The sequence below is a fragment of the Ranitomeya imitator genome, chromosome 1 (genome assembly GCF_032444005.1).
Source record: "Ranitomeya imitator isolate aRanImi1 chromosome 1, aRanImi1.pri, whole genome shotgun sequence".
NCBI lineage: Eukaryota > Metazoa > Chordata > Amphibia > Anura > Dendrobatidae > Ranitomeya > Ranitomeya imitator.
In genome coordinates, this window is record NC_091282.1 from 497,380,147 (window position 1) to 497,402,457 (window position 22,311).

Here is a 22,311-nt window from a genome sequence, read left to right on the forward strand (position 1 = left end):
CTAAAATGTATCCAGTAGTGCAAACAGTTATGCTAACAAACTGGAGAAAAGGATTCATGTAAGCGGCCAGGATGAAAGGGGTACCTAATAGTGGGTAACAAGAGAACTCATATGGGTCCTCGCCCCCACTGGAAGAAGCTACGGCGAAAAAGCGCTTGTCGGGCGCCGGGGATCCGCACCTGCCTCTTGCCACTGGTGATAGGCACTTCTCTGCACCTCCATCTACACCGAGGTAATTTACCCTGTGATCACCCATATGAGTTCTCTTGTTACCCACTATTAGGTACCCCTTTCATCCTGGCCGCTTACATGAATCCTTTTCTCCAGTTTCTTAGCATAACTGTTTGCACTACTGGATACATTTTAGGTTCCTTTTGCCAGTCTATCAGGGGAATACTCTGTATAGTGGCCACATATTAGTTTAATTTTGATTGCCAAGAACCATGTACTAGTATTGTGTAGTGTCGTGTTATCTAGCCTCTCATATACATTTGTGTCACCATTAACACCACCATATGTGATACTCCAGGCTTCTACTATTTCCTGTGCCAACACGGAGCAGGTCCGTCTCCCCAGATTTTGTCTGGTGTTGAAATATCCCCCCTGTATTTTATCCACACTTTGTGCTTTTGATTGTTAAGCGTTTTAATCATTGTTAATAAACATTATATTTTTAATTACTTTCCTCTCCTTCACTTCGTTCTTTCCTTTGGGATATACCTTTTTCCATAAAGGAATATGTGAATTATGGATATTTGAAGTGACTTCAGCCTGTTCGAAATAGGACTATGGGAATTATACTAATACAGCGTCTAGTTGCTGTGTCCGGCAGTGCGGCACCGTGCGCTTTCACAGCGCTTTCCTGACCCAAGCCTGGGTGGTTAGTGACGTGCGCCAGTGTGGCACCGCACGCACTCTCGTGCATTCCTTTGTTATTATTTTGGTTACGCTGACACCCCAGTAGCGGTGTCGACCGCACGTAGTCTTCACAGACTCAGATCCCAAGTCTTTGGACTGAGCTCCGAGACTCCTTGCTTGTTCTCTTGTGTGTGGTACCGCGGCCCTGTGACTTAACAAGTTTCGCTTCCTTCACACAGGGTGAAGTTAACCCGTGTGTATTCACATTGTACCGCCATATAGTCCGTCATTACTTGGCAGCAGGTTCCATCTCTGCACGGTGGACCCCGGGCTGCGAACGCACCTTATTCTACCTATCTTATTATTTGGTGCGTTCCGCTAGCCCTAACAGACATGCACTTTGCTTGGACAGATTTTCTGCACAAAAAAGTGCAGTTGGAACTTACAGGTCATAAGCAGTTTAACCCTTAGACGCCTCAGTCAATAGCGGCAAATTGATCAGACAGACTTTTTTTTGCTGTGGGAAAAAACGTCTGTTGCCGAAATCGCGCTAACATGAGTATATGAAGCCATAGAGGAAGATTATAGAAAAAACAAAAAAAACAGTTGTGCAATATTATGTATTTTCCAGTTGCACATAATTTAATTTTTTCTGTTCTTGCAGTATGATTTCTACATGGTAGCAACTATTTTGGGCTATTTTCCTAATACTTTGGATTAACTTTCTATAACTTACTTTTACCTGTACAAATAACCATTAGTTTTCACTGTGGACCCTTTTTTAGGATGCCTATATATAGTATATGTTATGTCTAGTTTCTGCGATATAATATCTAGAAAACATAGAAATATTTAATGGGGATATCTCTTCAGCTACACTGTCTTATAACAGCATACTGTAGAAGCAGAGACCATGATTCCGGTGACATGTACAGCAACTCACTGAGCTGCTTGCTGTCATTTTAATAAAATCATTGTTTTCTCTGCTCCAGATCTAGCAGTTCTCAGAATGCTGAGCCATGTATAACCCCCACACACACCACTGATTGACAGCTTTCTAACCGTGTAGACTAGAGTGTACACAGAAATCTGTCGATCAGTTATTGGGCAGGTTTATATGGAGGACTACATGGCAGCAGGTTTACTAGTCCTCTGGTGATAATCTCCTGCTGATAAAACACTGATTTTATTAAAATTTCACAAAGCAGACCACTAACACATTGCTGGAATCAGAGTCTCTGTATTTTTATTATGCTGCTCTCAGATAGCAAAAACATGGTGACGAGCTCCCTTTAAAATGCACATTTTTACTTGAGCAACTTAATCCACTTAATTTAGATATAGAGCTGAATTTGTCACATCACTGTCCTTTGTGTAGTATACTATTTTCAGGTTGACATGCAGTCCAATAAAAGATCACATGCAGAAAATCAAGACATCCCAATAAATTCTGCCAGTAACATATTTATCTCAATATTTTAACATACACATGTTGGCTACAGCTACATCTGTTACTCTAAAAACCCTAGTTTGCAATTCTGAGCCTTATCTACACTGCCTTCTGCCAGAGGTAAGGTATGGTGGCCAGTGATCGTCATCAAGACAATTTTAAGACCAATTCAATAATATTTTCTTACCCTTCTACAGCCCCCTGAGGAAGCACATTCGAAACACGCGTCGGGGCTGCACTGGACATCACATCACACAGGCAACTTTATGGGTAAGGTGGCCTAAGTTAAAACATTGTTTCATAGGTAACTCAGCTTGTGCTTTAATTTATACAATGCATGCTTCCACACATTAGGGAGTGAATATCACTTGATATCTATATGGGAGCTTGTTTGCTACAGACAGCTTAGGGCTGAACTCATGACCCTAAAGTGACATTGGGCAACTCTGCTGCACTTTACATGCACTAAGCACTTTATGCTTTCACTAACTATGAGACTATTGACATTCTTCTAGGGCATAGCTTTTTCCTGATCCTGTGTACATTAGTGATGTGTATACAGTGGGGCAAAAAAGTATTTAGTCAGTCAGCAATAGTGCAAGTTCCACCACTTAAAAAGATGAGAGGCGTCTGTAATTTACATCATAGGCAGACCTCAACTATGGGAGACAAACTGAGAAAAAAAAATCCAGAAAATCACATTGTCTGTTTTTTTAACATTTTATTTGCATATTATGGTGGAAAATAAGTATTTGGTCAGAAACAAAATTTCATCTCAATACTTTGTAATATATCCTTTGTTGGCAATGACAGAGGTCAAACGTTTTCTGTAAGTCTTCACAAGGTTGCCACACACTGTTGTTGGTATGTTGGCCCATTCCTCCATGCAGATCTCCTCTAGAGCAGTGATGTTTTTGGCTTTTCGCTTGGCAACACGGACTTTCAACTCCCTCCAAAGGTTTTCTATAGGGTTGAGATGTGGAGACTGGCTAGGCCACTCCAGGACCTTGAAATGCTTCTTACGAAGCCACTCCTTCGTTGCCCTGGTGGTGTGCTTTGGATCATTGTCATGTTGAAAGACCCAGCCACGTTTCATCTTCAATGCCCTTGCTGATGGAAGGAGGTTTGCACTCAAAATCTCACGATACATGGCCCCATTCATTCTTTCATGTACCCGGATCAGTCGTCCTGGCCCCTTTGCAGAGAAACAGCCCCAAAGCATGATGTTTCCACCACCATGCTTTACAGTAGGTATGGTGTTTGATGGATGCAACTCAGTATTCTTTTTCCTCCAAACACGACAAGTTGTGTTTCTACCAAACAGTTCCAGTTTGGTTTCATCAGACCATAGGACATTCTCCCAAAACTCCTCTGGATCATCCAAATGCTCTCTAGCAAACTTCAGACGGGCCCGGACATGTACTGGCTTAAGCAGTGGGACACGTCTGGCACTGCAGGATCTGAGTCCATGGTGGCATAGTGTGTTACTTATGGTAGGCCTTGTTACATTGGTCCCAGCTCTCTGTAGTTCATTCACTAGGTCCCCCCGCGTGGTTCTGGGATTTTTGCTCACCGTTCTTGTGATCATTCTGACCCCACGGGGTGGGATTTTGCGTGGAGCCCCAGATCGAGGGAGATTATCAGTGGTCTTGTATGTCTTCCATTTTCTAATTATTGCTCCCACTGTTGATTTCTTCACTCCAAGCTGGTTGGCTATTGCAGATTCAGTCTTCCCAGCCTGGTGCAGGGCTACAATTTTGTTTATGGTGTCCTTTAACAGCTCTTTGGTCTTCACCATAGTGGAGTTTGGAGTCAGACTGTTTGAGGGTGTGCACAGGTGTCTTTTTATACTGATAACAAGTTTAAACAGGTGCCATTACTACAGGTAATGAGTGGAGGAAAGAGGAGACTCTTAAAGAAGAAGTTACAGGTCTGTGAGAGCCAGAAATCTTGATTGTTTGTTTCTGACCAAATACTTATTTTCCACCATAATATGCAAATAAATTGTTAAAAAAACAGACAATGATTTTCTGGATTTTTTTTTTCTCAGTTTGTCTCCCATAGTTGAGGTCTACATATGATGTAAATTACAGACGCCTCTCATCTTTTTAAGTGGTGGAACTTGCACTATTGCTGACTGACTAAATACTTTTTTGCCCCACTGTATGTCCTTCATACCTGAGCCTTTTTCTGTATTTTTGACTTTTCCTATACGCTTTGTGATTTATTTTTATGCTTCATTATTTAATAAAATTATTTTTGTTTACTATACTGTGGACTTATAATTAGTGTTGAGCATTCCGATACCGCAAGTATCGGGTATCGGCCGATACTTGCGGTATCGGAATTCCGATACCGAGTTCCGATACTTTTGTGGTATCGGGAATCGGTATCGGATCCATAGTGATGTGTAAAATAAAGAATTAAAATAAAAAATATTGATATATTCACCTCTCGAGGTGGTCGCGTGGCGGTCACATGAGCGGCACGCGACCAATCAGAAGCCATGACGTCATTCCTCAGGTCCTAAACGCGCTCATTTTAAACAAAGAAGCCTGCCGGTTACCCGCGGTGATGTCCAGGGGCCGCCGGAGAGGTGAATATATCAATATTTTTTATTTTAATTCTTTATTTTACACATTAACCCCTTCATGACCCAGCCTATTTTGACCTTAAAGACCTTGCCGTTTTTTGAGCAGTGTCCATTTATGAGATAATAACTCAGGAACGCTTCAACGGATCCTTGCGGTTCTGAGATTGTTTTTTCGTGACATATTGGGCTTCATGTTAGTGGTAAATTTAGGTCAATAAATTCTGCATTTATTTGTGATAAAAATGGAAATTTGGCGAAAATTTTGAAAATTTCGCAATTTTCACATTTTGAATTTTTATTCTGTTAAACCAGAGAGATATGTGACACAAAATAGTTAATAAATAACATTTCCCACATGTTTACTTTACATCAGCACAATTTTGGAAACAAAATTTTTTTTTGTTAGGAAGTTATAAGGGTTAAAATTTGACCAGCGATTTGTCATTTTTACAACGAAATTTACAAAACCATTTTTTTTAGGGACCACCTCACATTTGAAGTCAGTTTGAGGGGTCTATATGGCTGAAAATACCCAAAAGTGACACCATTCTAAAAACTGCACCCCTCAAGGTGCACAAAACCACATTCAAGAAGTTTATTAACCCTTCAGGTGCTTCACAGCAGCAGAAGCAACATGGAAGGAAAAAATGAACATTTAACTTTTTAGTCACAAAAATTATCTTTTAGCAACAATTTTTTTATTTTCCCAATGGTAAAAGGAGAAACTGAACCACGAAAGTTGTTGTCCAATTTGTCCTGAGTACGCTGATACCTCATATGTGGGGGTAAACCACTGTTTGGGCGCACGGCAGGGCTTGGAAGGGAAGGAGCGCCTTTTGACTTTTTGAATTAAAAATTGGCTCCACTCTTTAGCGGACACCATGTCACGTTTGGAGAGCCCCCGTGTGCCTAAAAATTGGAGCTCCCCCACAAGTGACCCCATTTTGGAAACCAGACGCCCCAAGGAACTTATCTAGATGCATAGTGAGCACTTTGAACCCCCAAGTGCTTCACAAATTGATCCGTAAAAATGAAAAATTCTTTTTGCCTCAATTTTTTCATTTTCACATGGGCAACAGGATAAAATGGATCCTAAAATGTGTTGGGCAATTTCTCCTGAGTACACCAATACCTCACATGTGGGGGTAAACCACTGTTTGGGCACATGGTAAGGCTCGGAAGGGAAGGAGCACCATTTGACTTTTTGAATGAAAAATTATTTCCATCGTTAGCGGACACCATGTCGCGTTTGGATAGCTCCTGTGTGCCTAAACATTGGCGCTCCCCCACAAGTGACCCCATTTTGGAAACTAGACCCCCCAAGGAACTTATTTAGATGCCTAGTGAGCACTTTAAACCCTCAGGTGCTTCACAAATTGATCTGTAAAAATGAAAAAGTACTTTTTTTTCACAAAAGAATTATTTTTGCCTCAATTTTTTCATTTTCACATGGGCAGTAGGATAAAATGGATAATAAAATTTGTTGGGCAATTTCTCCCGAGTACGTCGATACCTCATATGTGGGGGTAAACCACTGTTTGGGCACTCGGCAGGGCTCGGAAGGGAAGGCGCGCCATTTGACTTTTTGAATGGAAAATTAGCTCCAATTGTTAGCGGACACCATGTCGCGTTTGGAGAGCCCCTGTGTGCCTAAACATTGGAGTAACCCCACAAGTGACCCCATTTTGGAAACTGGACCCCCCAAGGAACTTATCTAGATACATATTGAGCACTTTAAACCCCCAGGTGCTTCACAGAAGTTTATAACGCAGAGCCATGAAAATAAAAAATAATTTTTCTTTCCTCAAAAATGATTTTTTAGCCTGGAATTTCCTATTTTGCCAAGGATAATAGGAGAAATTGGACCCCAAATATTGTTGTCCAGTTTGTCCTGAGTACGCTGATACCCCATATGTGGGGGTAAACCACTGTTTGGGCGCACGGCAGGGCTCGGAAGCGATGGCACACCATTTGGCTTTTTAAATGGAAAATTAGCTCCAATCATTAGCGGACACCATGTCACGTTTGGAGAGCCCCTGTGTGCCTAAACATTGGAGATCCCCCAGAAATGACACCATTTTGGAAACTAGACCCCCAAAGGAACTAATCTAGATGTGTGGTGAGGACTTTGAACCCCCAAGTGCTTCACAGAAGTTTATAACGCAGAGCCATGAAAAAAAAAAAAAATTATTTTCTCAAAAATGATCTTTTAGCCTGCAATTTTTTATTTTCCCAAGGGTAACAGGAGAAATTTGACCCCAAAAGTTGTTGTCCAGTTTCTCCTGAGTACGCTGATACCCCATATGTGGGGGTAAACCACTGTTTGGGCACACGTCGGGGCTCAGAAGGGAAGTAGTGACTTTTGAAATGCAGACTTTGATGGAATGGTCTGCGGGTGTCACGTTGCGTTTGCAGAGCCCCTGATGTGCCTAAACAGTAGAAACCCCCACAAGTGACCCCATTTTAGAAACTAGACCCCCCCAGCACGGGGGGCTGGAATGGAGCATGGGGGGTGGAACGGAGCACGGGGGGGGGGTGGATCGGAGTGCAGGGGGGGGTGATTGGAGCACGGGGGGTGATTGGAGCACGGGGGGAGCGGACAAGAACACGGGGGGAGCGGAGCCCTGTACTGAGGGAAGCCGGAGCAGTGTACCGGCCAGATCGGGGGGCTGGCAGGGCGATCGGTGGGGTGGGGTGGGGGCACATTAGTATTTCCAGCCATGACCGATGATATTTCAACATCGGCCATGGCTGGATTGTAATATTTCACCAGTTATAATAGGTGAAATATTACAAATCGCTCTGATTGGCAGTTTCACTTTCAACAGCCAATCAGAGCGATCGTAGCCACGAGGGGGTGAAGCCACCCCCCCTGGGCTAAACTACCACTCCCCCTGTCCCTGCAGATCGGGTGAAATGGGAGTTAACCCATTCACCCGATCTGCAGGGACGCGATCTTTCCATGACGCCACATAGGCGTCATGGGTCGGATTGGCACCGACTTTCATGACGCCTACGTGGCGTCATGGGTCGGGAAGGGGTTAATATGGATCCCAGGGCCTGAAGGAGAGTTTCCTCTCCTTCAGACCCTGGGAACCATCAGGAAACCTTCCGATACTTGGTGTCCCATTGACTTGTATTGGTATCGGATATCGGTATCGGCGATATCCGATACTTTTCGGGTATCGGCCGATACTATCCGATACCGATACTTTCAAGTATCGGACGGTATCGCTCAACACTACTTATAATCCATGTTTTTTGTAGGACTAATAGTATTGGGAGTGTCCATTTATATTTCCTACTGTTTTGTTATTATGGCATAGGACCAGTTTTTTGACATTTAGATAATATGCTTCAGTGGATTTTTATTTCCCTTCTTTGACTGTACAATATGAATCCATTTTTAACAGTTTGTTGGCTTTCATAAATACATAAATATGCAATTACCGTATGTATTTTAAAAAATGAGTGTATTGTTGCTTTTCTGTCATCATTGCTGTCAGAGAGCTATGGTCATGTTTTGCAGACATTCATGTCTCATATAGCTTGATATTCTATGCGGCTAAATGCCAAAACACAATAGAGACCCCTCGAGAAAAAATTCAATTATTGGAATCTAGGAGCTTGATACTTTTTTTTGGAGAGGTTAATACAGATGTCATTCTGACATTCAGTGTTGCTTCTGACTATAGTGTCATATTACTTTAGTAAGGTTTAAACATTAGAACTGTTCAAGCCAAAAAATGTGAGGAAATGCTGAACTCAGTAGGTATTTTTTCCTATTAACCCCTTAGTGACAGAGCCAATTTGGTACTTAATGACCAGGCCAATTTTTGCAATTCTGACCACTGTCACTTTATGAGGTTATAACTCTGGAACGCTTCAACGGATCCCGCTGATTCTGAGACTGTTTTTTCGTGACATATTGTACTTCATGTTAGTGGTAACATTTCTTCGATATTACTTGCGATTATTTATGAAAAAAACGGAAATATGGCGAAAATTTTTAAAATTTTGCAGTTTTCAAACTTTGTATTTTTATGCCCTTAAATCAGAGAGATATGTCATAAAAAATAGTTAATAAATAACATTTCCCACATGTCTACTTTACATCAGCACAATTTTGGAAACAAAATTTTTTTTTGTTAGGGAGTTATAAGGGTTAAAAGTTGACCAGCAATTTCTCATTTTTACAACACCATTTTTTTTTAGGGACCACATCACATTTGAAGTCATTTTGAGGGGTCTATATGATAGAAAATAATGAAGTGTGACACCATTCTAAAAACTACACCCCTCAAGGTTCTCAAAACCACATTCAAGAAGTTTATTAACCCTTTACGTGCTTCACAGGAACTGAAACAATGTGGAAGGAAAAAATGAACATTTAACTTTTTTTTGCAAACATCTTAATTCAGAACCATTTTTTTTATTTTCACAAGGGTAAAAACAGAAATGTAACCATAAATTGTGTTATGCAATTTCTCCTGAATACGCCAATACCCCATATGTGGGGGTAAACCACTGTTAGGGCGCACCGCAGAACTTAGAAGTGAAGGAGCGCCGTTTGACTTTTTCAATGCAGAATTGGCTGGAATTGAGATCGGACACCATGTCACATTTAGAGAGCCCCTGATGTACCTAAACAGTGGAAACTCCCCACAAGTGACACCATTTTGGAAACTAGACCCCTTAAGGAACTTATCTAGATGTGTGGTGAGCACTTTGAACCCCCAAGTGCTTCACAGAAGTTTATAACGTAGAGCCGTGAAAATAAAAAATCGCTTTTGTTTACACAAAAATGATCTTTTTGCCCACAAATTTTTATTTTCACAAGGGCAACAGGAGAAATTAGACCACAAAAGTTGTTGTGCAATTTCTCCTGAGTACGTCGATACCCAATATGTGGGGGTAAACCACTGTTTGGGCGCACCGCAGAGCTTGGAAGAGAAAGAGTGCCGTTTTACTTTTTCAATGTAGAATTGGCTGGAATTGAGATCGGACGCCATGTCGCGTTTGGAGAGCCCCTGATGTGCCTAAACAGTAGAAATCCCCCACAAGTGACCCCATTTTGGAAACTAGACCCCCCATGGAACTTATCTAGATGTGTGGTGAGAACCTTGAATGCCCAAGTGCTTCACAGAAGTTTATAATGCAGAGCCGTGAAAATAAAAAATATTTTTTTTTTCCACAAAAAAGATTTTTTAGCCACCAAATTTTTATTTTCACAAGGGTAACAAGAGAAACTGGACCCCAAAAGTTGTTGTCCAATTTGTCCTGAGTATGCTGGTACCCCATATGTGGGGGTAAACCACTGTTTGGGCGCACGGCAGAGCTCGGAAGGAAGGAGCGCCGTTTTGGAATGCAGACTTTGATAGAATGGTCTGAGGGTATTATGTTGCGTTTGCAGAGCCCCTGATGTACCTAACCAGTAGAAACCCTCCACAAGTGACCCCATTTTGGAAACTAGACCCCCCAAGGAACTTATCTAGATGTGTGGTGAGAACTTTGAATGCCCAAGTGCTTCACAGAAGTTTAGAATGCAGAGTCGTGAAAATAAAAAATATTTTTTTTTCCACAAAAAAGATATTGTAGCCCCCAAGTTTTTATTTTCACAAGGGTAACAGGAGAAATTGGACTGCAATAGTTGTTGTCCAATTTATCCCGAGTACGCTGATGCACCATATGTGGCGGTAAACCACTGTTTGGGCGCACGGCAGAGCTCGGAAGGGAAGGAGCGCCTTTTTGGAATGCAGACTTTGATAGAATGGTCTGTGGGCATTATGTTGCGATTGCAGAGCCCCTGATGTACCTAAACTGTAGTAACCCCCCACAAGTGACCCCATTTTGGAAACTAGACCCCCCAAGGAACTTATCTAGATGTGTGGTGAGAACTTTGAATGCCCAAGTGCTTCACAGAAGTTTAGAATGCAGAGTCGTGAAAATAAAAAATATTTTTTTTTTCACAAAAAAGATATTGTAGCCCCCAAGTTTTTATTTTCACAAGGGTAACAAGAGAAATTGGACCCCAGAAGTTGTTGTCCAATTTATCCCGAGTACGCTGATGCCCCATATGTGGGGGTAACCCACTGTTTGGGCGCACGGCAGAGCTCAGAAGGGAGGGAGCACCATTTGACTTTTTGAGCGCAAAATTGGCTGTCGTGTTTGGAGACCCCCTGATGTACCTAAACAGTGGAAACCCCCCAATTCTAGCTCCAACCCTAACCCCAACACACCCCTAACCCTAATCCCAACCTCATCCATAATCCTAATCACTAACCCTAACCATAATCACAACCCTTACCCCAAAACAACCCTAATGTCAACCCTAACCATAACCCTAATCAAAACCCTAAATCCAACACACCCCTAATCCTAATCTCAACCCTAACCTCAAACCTAACCCTAATCCCAATACACCCCTAATCACAACCCTAACCTTAACCCTAATCCCAAACCTAACCCTAATCCCAAGCGTAACCCTAATGCCAACCCTAACCCTAATACGAACCCTAATCCAAACCCTAACCCTAATCCCAGCTCTAACCCTAACTTTAGCCCCAACCCTAGCCCTAACTTTAGCCCCAACCCTAACCCTAGCCCTAGGGCTACTTTCACACTTGCGTCGTTTGGCATTCCGTCGCAATCCGTCATTTTGGACAAGAAACGGATCCTGCAAATGTGCCCGCAGGATGCGTTTTTTGCCCATAGACTTGTATTGCCGACGGATCGTGACGGATGGCCACACGTCGCGTCCGTCGTGCACTGGATCAGTTGTGTTTTGGCGGAGCGTCGGCACAAAAAAACGTTCAATGAAACGTTTTTTTGTACGTCGCATCCGCCATTTCTGACCGCGCATGCGTGGCCGTAACTCCGCCCCCTCCTCCCCAGGACATAGATTGGGCAGCGGATGTGTTGAAAAACTACAGCTGCTGCCCACGTTGTGCACAATTTTCACAACGTGCGTCGGTATGTCGGGCCGACGCATTGCGACGGCCCCGTACCGACGTAAGTGTGAAAGAAGCCTAACCCTAAGTTTAGCCCCAATCCTAACCCTAAATTTAGCCCCAACCCTAACCCTAAATTTAGCCCCAACCCTAGGCCTACCCCTAACCTAACCCTACCCCTACCCCTAACCTAACCCTACCCCTAACCCTACCCCTAACCCTACCCCTAACCTAACCCTAACCTAACCCTACCCCTAACCCTAACCCTACCCCTAACCCTAACCTAACCCTACCCCTAACCCTACCCCTAACCTAACCCTACCCCTAACCTAACCCTACCCCTAACCCTACCCCTAACCCTACCCCTAACCTAACCCTAACCCTACCCCTAACCCTACCCCTAACCCTACCCCCAACCCTAACCCTACCCCTAACCTAACCCTACCCCTAACCCTACCCCTAACCTAACCCTACCCCTAACCCTACCCCTAACCTAACCCTAACCCTACCCCTAACCCTAACCCTACCCCTAACCTAACCCTACCCCTAACCCTACCCCTAACCCTACCCCTAACCTAACCCTACCCCTAACTCTACCCCTAACCCTAACCCTACCCCTAACCCTACCCCTAACCCTACCCCTAATTTTAGCCCCAACTGCTGTTCTCCTGCCGGCCGGCAGATGGAGACAGATGGCGGGCGCACTGGGCATGCGTCCGCCATGTTCTGCTGCCGGCGGCCAGGAGGAGCAGCAAGAGGATCCAGGGACCTAGGTGAGTATGCTAGGGTCCCCGAATCCCCCTATTTCTCTGTCCTCTGATGTGCGATCACATCAGAGGACAGAGAATTACCCTTTACTTTTTTTTTTTTGCGGTCGCCGGAAAACAGTTAATTACCGGCGATCGCAAAACAGGGGTCGGTAATACCGACCCCGATCGTGCTCTTTGGGGTCTTGGCTACCCCCGGCAGCCGAGACCCCAAAGATTCTCCCGGTGCCGGCCGGCGCACTGCGCATGCGCCCGCCATTTTGAAGATGGCGGCGCCCACCGGGAGACACGAGGAGCATCGGGGGAGCTAGGTGAGTATTGGGGGCCTCCTGGGACCCCTTTTCTCTGTCCTCCGATGTGCGATCACATCGGAGGACAGAGAAATTAAAAAGAGATCGCTTTTTTTTTTTTTTTTTTTTGCGATTGCCGGTAAACGGTTAATTACCGGCGATCGCAAATGCGGGGTGGGTTAAAAACCCCCCGAATCATGTTCTCTGGGGTCTCGGCTACCCTCGGCAGCCGAGACCCCGGAGAAAATCGGCCTCTGGGGGGCGCTATGGACTTTTTCCACAGCGCCGTTAATTAACGGCGCTGTGGTGTTAAGTACCCTTAGCGGCCGCCGTTAAAAGGCGTATCGGCGGTCGCTAAGGGGTTAAATGAGTTTTCAGACATACACAAGTAAATGTATAAACAAATTGCTTTTTACAGTTTATAGATATACACTGCTCAATAAAATAAAGGGAACACTAAATCCCACATCCTAGATATCACCGAATGAAATATTCCAGTTGTCAGTCTTTATTCATTACATAGTGGAATGTGTTGAGAACAATAAAACCTAAAGATGATCAACGTAAATCACAACTAATATCCCTGGAGGTCTGGAGTTGGAATGATGCTCAAAATCAAAGTGGAAAATGAAATTACAGGCTGATCCAACTTCAGTGGAAATGCCTCAAGACAAGGAAATGATGCTCAGTAGTGTGTGTGGCCTCCACGTGCCTGTATGACCTCCCTACAATGCCTGGGCATGCTCCTGATGAGGTGGCAGATGGTCTCCTCCCAGACCTGGGCTAAAGCATCCGCTAACTCCTGGACAGTCTGTGTTGCAATGTGACGTTGGTGGATAGTGCAAGACATAATGTCCCAGATGTGTTCAATCGAATTCAGGTCTGGGGAACGGGCGAGCCAATCCAAAGCTTCAATGCCTTCATCTTGCAGGAACTGCTGACACACTTCAGCCACGAGGTCTGGCATTGTCCTGCATTAGGAGGAACCCAGGGCCAACCGCACCAGCATATGGCCTCACAAGGGGTCTGAGGATCTTATTGCTTTCCCCTGCAACGCGATTGTGGGGTGCTGATAAAATGCCATGTCAGCCAGGTATATATTCTTTCAGAGAAAATATACTTTAAGGGGTATGCTCACATTGGCAGCAGATCTTATCTCGGTACTTAATGGCAATCAGGCTACCTCTGGCGAGCACATGGAGGGCTGTGTGGCCCTTCAAAGAAATGCCATCCCACATCATTACTGACCCACTGCTAAACCGGTTATGCTGAAGGATGTTGCAGGCAGCAGATCGCTATCCACGGCGTCTCCAGACTGTCATGTCTGTCACATGTGCTCAGTGTGAACCTGCTTTCATCTGTGAGGAGCACAGGGCGCCAGTGGCAAATTTTCCAATCCTGGAGTTCTGTGGCAAATGCCAAGTGTCCTGCACGGTGTTGGGCTGTGAGCACAACCCCCATCTGTGGACGTCGGGCTCTCACACCATCCTCATGGAGTCGGTTTCTAACCATTTGTGCAGACACATGTACATTTGTGACCTGCTGGAGGTAATTTTGCAGGGCTCTAGCACTGCTTCTCCTGTTCCTCCTTGCACAAAGGCTGAGGTAGCGGCCCTACTGCTGCGTTGTTGCCCTCCTACGGCCCCCTTCACGTCTCCTGGTGTACTGGCCTGTCTCCTGGTAACGCCTTCAGCCTCTGGACACTACGCTGACAAACACAGAAAACCTTGCCACAGCTCGAATTGATGTGCCATGCTGGATGAGCTGCACTACCTGAGCCACTTGTGAGGCTTGTAGAGTCCGTCTCATGCTACCACGACTGTGAAAGCACAATCAACATTCTAGTGACCAAAGCATCAGCCAGAAAGCATTGGTACTGAGATGTGGTCTGTGGTCCCCACCTGCAGAACCACTCCTTTATTGAGTATGTCTTGAAAATTGCCAGTAATTTCCATCTGTTGTCTATATAGTTATAACAGCCGAATGTTTGGCGCTGCAGACCCGGTGTCCACCGCGAGACAAGCGGTGGACACTGCGTCTGCAGCACCACACATTCGGCTGTTATAACTATAATTCATATCCCACTTCTTCCTACAAACCAAGGAAGCTTATCACAGCTTGCCTATTCTGGCACATTTTCCTCACCACCATCTACAATACGTAACTGATGAAGGTCAAATTGGAGACCGAAACATTTTTGTTACTTGAATAATAAACCGCCTATATACAAGTTGAGTGCCAGGTTTTTATTATACATCCATACATCTGTGACCTCATCTCCCGATACTTACCTGCACGCAACCTCCAATCCTCACAAGATCTCCTATATTCCCCTCTTATCTCCTCTTCCCACAATGGCATACAAGATTTCTCCCGCACATCCCCCCATACTGTGGAACTCTATACCACAACATATCAGACTCTCACCTACTGTGGAAACCTTCAAAAAGAACCTGAAGATCTACCTCTTCCGACAAGCCTAGAACCAGCAGTAATCACCGATCGACCAAACGGCTGCATGACCAGCTCTACCCTCGCCTACTGCATTCTCACCCATCCCTTGTAGATTATGAGCCCTCGCGGGCAGGGTCCTCTCTCCTTATGTACCAGTCTTGACTTGCAATGATTAAGATTATTGTACTTGTTTTTTATGTATACCCCTCCTCACATGTAAAGCGGCATGGAATAAATGGCGCTATAATAATAAATAATAATAACATTCCAACATCTATTTAATAAAATGAACTTTGTTTGAGTGCCACCCATTTAGAGGACAACCAGTTTAGATGTCTGAAACTCTTACAGAATTTAAGGTCTGGCTGTACTGAGATGTATAGTGTTAATAATATAAGAAATCCCAACATGTGCCTGTATAGTGATTGACTACTATATTTCATATGCTGTAATTAACCACAATAAATTCATGCCAAATACTGCGCCCAAACATTGGCGCTCATGTTGAAAAGTACATTGGGAGAGGTTGGTGGGTGGCATATATGTTATGAGCGATGCACTTGAACAGATTATCGCCTTGTCACACAGGACATGAACTTTAAATCTGTTTTGCTCCTCAAAGGTCTGACCTAATGCTAAATGTACTGTATCAAATCCTCAATAACATAATTTGGCTTTGTCCACCAGTTTAGTCCAACAGAAACAACTGGATAAAATTACATTTTATTTTTATAAGCCTGTAAACACTCTTTTATAATAGAAGGTTCTAATCACCACATCTAATACTACTGCCAAAGGTTTCTCTGTACTATTGGGGCAGAAAACACGTCGGATTGTAATACTGTTTATCACTATGTCAACGTGTTTTTTAACGATTGGGTGAAACGTAACAGTTGAAACCAGCTAAATCTTTAATCTCTGTCCCACTGGTGACCACTGATGTAAGATTTGGCACTGCCTTAAAGTTCTGAGTGCAATTTACTATGTTTGACAGTCATGGGTGGTTTCAAAGGCAACTCTTCTTATGAGCTTGTATTAGGGTCAGCTAGGGGCATATACACGTTAATATAGCATTATTGGATCCTGAACTCATCTATGAGCAATGATAAAGAGAAGCTTTAGCAGGACCAGACCATTCATGCATTACATAATGGGTCATTTATCTAAAAATAATCAAAATTTCCTAAGAATTTGTAAACAATTTTCTTTACAAAAATTTAAACACCCTGATGAAGGTGCTAACTCTGCGCAGAAATGTGTTGCTCTATCTTCGATAACGTCAACTCACCTTCACCAGATACAGTCCAGGACGTTTTTTCTTTTTTTTTTCAACAGTGCCTGATAGGGTGTAAATTTATATAATGATAAAGGTTTTAGTAATAGAAAGAATTTTCGCTCAAAACATATAGTTATTGGAGTGGGATACTAGTAATAATGACCGAAGTATTGGAAACTAGTCCCTATAGCATAGGAATTATAACAAAATGCTTGTTTAAGGTCATTCAAACAATAGGGAATACACAGATAAAAGTGCTAAATCATAGTCAGTTCCAGTTCATCCACATAAAAGTGAAAAAATTATAATAGTAGTTACCAATGTGTGTTTTTTTTCTACGAATGCTGAATGAACGTCAGTCAAATCAATAGGCAGCGTACCCCGCTCAGCAGTGGAATGTCATCCTAAAAATCTCTAATTAGTCACACAAAGATAAACTTTTCCCTGGGGAACAGTATCTTGTAAATGATGGGGAGGGAAGCCCCTCAGTGTAGTCAATGAGCTCTCCGTTCTTACAGTAGAATGGTATTCTTCAGTGAGACAGCTGTCTCAGATGTAGGGCAAATCGATGGGAGCGCTGTCTTGGCCGTGAGGGCAAATTCTTTCTATTACTATAACTTGATTTTGAGTGACAGTGTGGTGGCTGTTGTCTTGTATTTGCTGCTGAAACTTTTTTTACACTCTAGCATCACTGATTATTTATCTTAATGATAAAGGTTTACATACTTTTAAACAGCATTTTTGTTCCTATATGTGTACTGGAAAACACAAAAAAACAAAAGGGAAAAAAGGCAAATTGGACATCATTTCACACAAAACCCCAAAAATAGGCATGACAAAATTGTTGGCACCTTTCCAAAATTGTGGGTAAACAACTTTATTTCAAGCATGTGATGCTCGTTCAAACTTACCTGTGTCTAGTAAAAGGAGTGGGCAATATGAAAATCACACCTGATACCAGATAAAAAGAGAAGTTGACTCAATCTTTGCATTGTATGTGCCACACTAAGCATGGAGAACAGAAAATGGAGGAGGGAATATGATAACCAAAATTCTTGAAAAATATCAATAATCTCCAGGTTACAAGTCCATCTCCAGAAATCGTGATGTTCTTTTGTCCACGGTGCGCAACGTAATCAAGAATATTACAACTCATGGCATTACAGCTAATCTCTCTGGAAGTGTATAGCAGAGAAAAAATTATGAAAGATTGCAACTCAGGATAGGTTGGTGGATAAGCAGCCTCAATCAAGTTCCAAAGAAATTCAATTTGTCCTGCAGGTTCAGGGTGCATCAGTGTCAGTGCAAACTATCCATTGTTTACATTTAAATTAAATAAAACAGATGTAGATAGATAAGACAATGATAGAGCATTTTGGTACAGGACATCATTACCAAAAACTCAATGAGGAATAGGAAGAAAACAATACTGTACATACTGTCAAATATGGTGGAGATTCAATGATGTTTTGGGGTTGTTTTCCTGCCTCTGGCACTCGGTGCCTTGACTGTGTGCAAGACATCATGAAATCTGAAGATTAGATTACCAAGGGATTTGGGATCACAATGTAGTGCCTAGTGTCAGAAAGCTGGGTTCCTGTCCTAGGTCATGGGTCTTTCAACAGGACAATTATTCCAAACATACTTCAAGAAGCACCTAGAAATGGATGGAAACAAAGCGCTGTAGAGATCTGAAGTGGCCAGTAATGAGTCTTGATCTAAATCCAAATCGAAAACCTGGGGAGAGATCTTAAAATTGCATTTAGGAGAAGGCACCCTTCAAATATGAGAGACTTGGAGCAGTTTGCAAAAGAAGAGTGGTCCACAACTTCAGTTGAGAGGTGTAAGAAGCTTATTGATGGTTAGAGGAAGCAATTGATTGCAGTTATTTATTTCAAAGGGTGTGCAATCAAATATTAAGTTGAGGATTTCAACAATTTTGGCCAACCCATTTTTGGGGTTTTGTGAGAAATTATGTCCAATTTGCCTTTTGCCTCTTTTCCTCCTTTTTTGTATTGTGGTAACATTTTTGTAGGAAAATTCTATTTATTTTTACAGTTCAATGCTGTAAAATTCCTGTGGTTTCAAAGTGGTCACCACACATCTAGATAAATTACTTGAGAGATGTAGTTTTCAAAATGGGGTCACTTGTTGGGGGCTCATCACATATCTAGATAAATTCCATGTGGGGTCTAGTTTCCAAAATAGGGTCACTTGTTGGGAGTTTGCACTGTTTAAGCACAACAAGGGTTCTCCAAATGCAACACGGTGTTTGCTATCGAATTCACCTAATTTTGTGTTACAAGTCAAATTGTGCTCTTTCCCTTTCAAGCCCTGACGTGTGCCCAAACAGTAGTTTTCCTCCACACATGGAGTATCAACAAGAGCTAAACAAGCACGAAAATGCTTGGATGCTCATTTCAAGTGACGAGTATAATATGAGTCAATGGGAAATTACAAAAATTACAAGCAGGGTCATCCATACACTCTTGAAGGCACCAACTATAGTGCCTCATTCAAATATTGTGTACGAAGTGTAGCTGTGTTAATCCTACACTAAAAAAGCTCTCCACAAAGTGCTGATAATTACAAGCAGGCTCATCCATACAATGTTCAAAGCACCAACTCGAGTGCCTCATAAAAAAACTATTATGAAAGTGTAGTTGTGATTCTACAATCATAAAGGCTTTCCACAAAGTGCAAAGCCCATACAAAATTATAGGTAGGGTTATCTAGTCTTCCCAAGACCCTAGAAGGCAACAACTGGAGAGCCTCATTCACTCTTTTTTCTCCTAGATGAATGTAATGTGAGGGTCACGGTAAAGGCAGCGGTATATAAAGTCGGCCATATGTGCCAAGGCCACCACAGTTAACACATCCCTGTCTCCACCATGATGATGACTCTCCATCTCCTCCTTCTCCATCTCTTCCTTCTCATTCCCATTCTTAGCCCATCCATGTATTAGAGATGGTATGAAGCTTGTGTGGGTACTAGTTTCTTTTGTGCTATCAGCCAGCTCCTGTTCCTCCTCCTCTTCGTCTTCATTGTTAACCAATCTGCGCTGAGCAGATGAGATGAGGCTGTGCTGGGTACTACCTCTCTGTCTCATGTCGTCTTCCTCCATTTCCTCCTGGTCTGCATGCAAAGCTTCATGTTGAATTGCCATCAGCGACTGTTTAAGTAGGCATAGAAGTGGGATTATTGAGCTGATGATGGCGACTCACCGCTCACCATTTTTTTGGTAGGTTCAAAGTCTTGGAGAACCGTACAAATGTCAGAGATCCATGCCTACTCTTCAGTTGTTATGTGTGGAGGCTGACCAGAATACCGTCAGGCGAATTAGAGCTGGTATTCCAGCAGCTCACAAAGCCTTACAAGCATGTGGAGTTCCAGCTAGTGGTCACGGCACACTCCAGTCAGTGAGCTGGCATTGCATGCGCTGCTGCAGCACTGCCAGAGTGGTGACAGCTATAGTTGACTTGCGGAAATGGGTGCTGACGAGGTGTACCTTGACCAGAAGCTCTGGAAAATCTGGATAGGACAGATTGAACTATCAACTTGAGCATGTGGGCCAAGCATGGTATATGTGTGAGCTTGCCAAGCTTCACAGATGTCACCAGGTTACCATTATCACATACGACCATGTCTGGTCTTAGGTTCAGTAACAAGAGCCATCAATCTGTCTGGTCTATTATTCCTTTCAATAACTCTGCCGCTATGCTTGGTTTGTCTCCTAGACAAATTAGTTGTAGCAGAGCCTGTTGCCGTTTCCCTGAGGCAGTGCTGCAGAGCTTGCAGCTTCTGGCTGATGTGGATGACGTGCTTTGAGATAGCCCATCAGAGATGGAGGATGAGGAGGAGCAGGAAGGTGTGCAGGAACTGGTGTAGGAGGTGGAGGAAACCCTGATAGAAGTAGGGCCAGCAATCCCTGGCATTGTTAGCTCATGTGCCTTGCCAGCTTGGGACTCGGCCCCAGCCTCCACAATGTTCACCCAATGTGCTGTCAGAAAAATGTAGCATCTCTGGCCATAAGCACTTGTCTACATGTCGGTTAGGGAATCGGTGCTGTTCCTGGACACGTGCTGGTACAAGACAGGGACGCCACAATGGGAGAAATAGTGCCAGCTGGGCATCGAGTGCCGAGGTACCAAATTTGTACACCTGTAGCATGACAATTTTTGTTTTTTTTATTTCAAACCAACAAAATTTCACACCAAGTTCTACAGTTCATAACACAATAGTAAATTTTGAACAACCATATTTCTAAACCGGCAGCAGACAAATTTAGGTTATTTCAAACCAACAAAATTTCACACAATCCAAGTTCTAGAGTATATATGACAATAGTCAATTTTTGAACAACCAAATTTCTACACCTGTAGCAGGTAAATTTTGTTTTTTATTTCAAACCAATGAAATTTCACACAAAGAGCGTTCTACAGTACAGTATATATGAGATTAGTCAGTTTTTGGAACAAAAATATTTTGAACTGTACCAGGCCAAGCGGTTTTTAAAAATTTTAACCCATCAAAATTCTACACATAGCCCATTAAAGTGTATGGATGACTAATTGAATCCATAAAAAAATGGAGTGTAATTATTTTGTAAGTGTAATGTACACAGGAAAAAATTATAAGGAGAGTAATGCAGTACTCCTCTTCAAGTGTCCACTACTACTTCTTCCTCAGGAGGCTGGGGAACTGCCTCCACCTGCTTCCTGAAGCCCAATTCCCAGGTGCTTTGGATGTGAGTGACCCAGCTTTGGGTAATGCTGGATCCCCCAACATATAGAAATGGGCGAACACCCCCTGTGTCACCTGCACCTTCAGCTGCTCCCCCATAGGAGATGGGGAACCTCAAGGACAGTATGATCTCTCAGGGGTGGTAGCCCCATCCCAAGTCACCTTGCAGAGCCTCTCCTAGGTCCATTCATTTCTCAAGAAGGGTTCATCCTGTACCCTTCCTTCTCGGATCACCCCCCCACATACCAGTGTTGTTTACCCTCCATTTTGAGGAACGTGACCTTGGTTCCACCTGTCAGCTCTTGCAGCCTTCGAAGCAATTGTCCCATTTATACTGCCCTCTGGTTGAACAATTTGTGATGGCAAGTCCAAAACTCTTCTATGGACCCCCATCTCTGCTTCAAGTCATTTGTAACAACCTCCCCCAGGATGCCAACTGTTGGTACCTTGCGGCTAGCTGTCTAGCTGTTATTTCTCCAGCCCTAGTCCTGGCTCATCTCCTTCTATCTTCCGACCAGCCTAGGCCTCACAGTCTGCTCACTAGTTGGATCCTAGCTCTTCAATCTGCGGAAACCACAGCCGTGAAGGCTGCGGCCTTGGTTGGGGCCTTGGTGGTACTGGGAAAGTGGCTAGTTCTAGACCACAGGCTACTTGGTTTGGCTCCATTATTTCTTCGGTCGCTCCCTTGGGAGTCTCACGGGACTCTGCCATCTTTGTTGCCTGCTAAGAATGTTGCACTCTATGGATTACTAATTCAATCCAGAAAAAAAATTATACTCTTTTTTTTTGAGTGCTATATATACCACTGAATTGTACCACAGAGCATGCAACTCTATGGATGAGTAAGTGAATACAGAAACATTTTTAACGCTTTATTGGAGTGTTAAGTACCACTGAATTGTACTACAAAGCACAAGACACTCTACGGA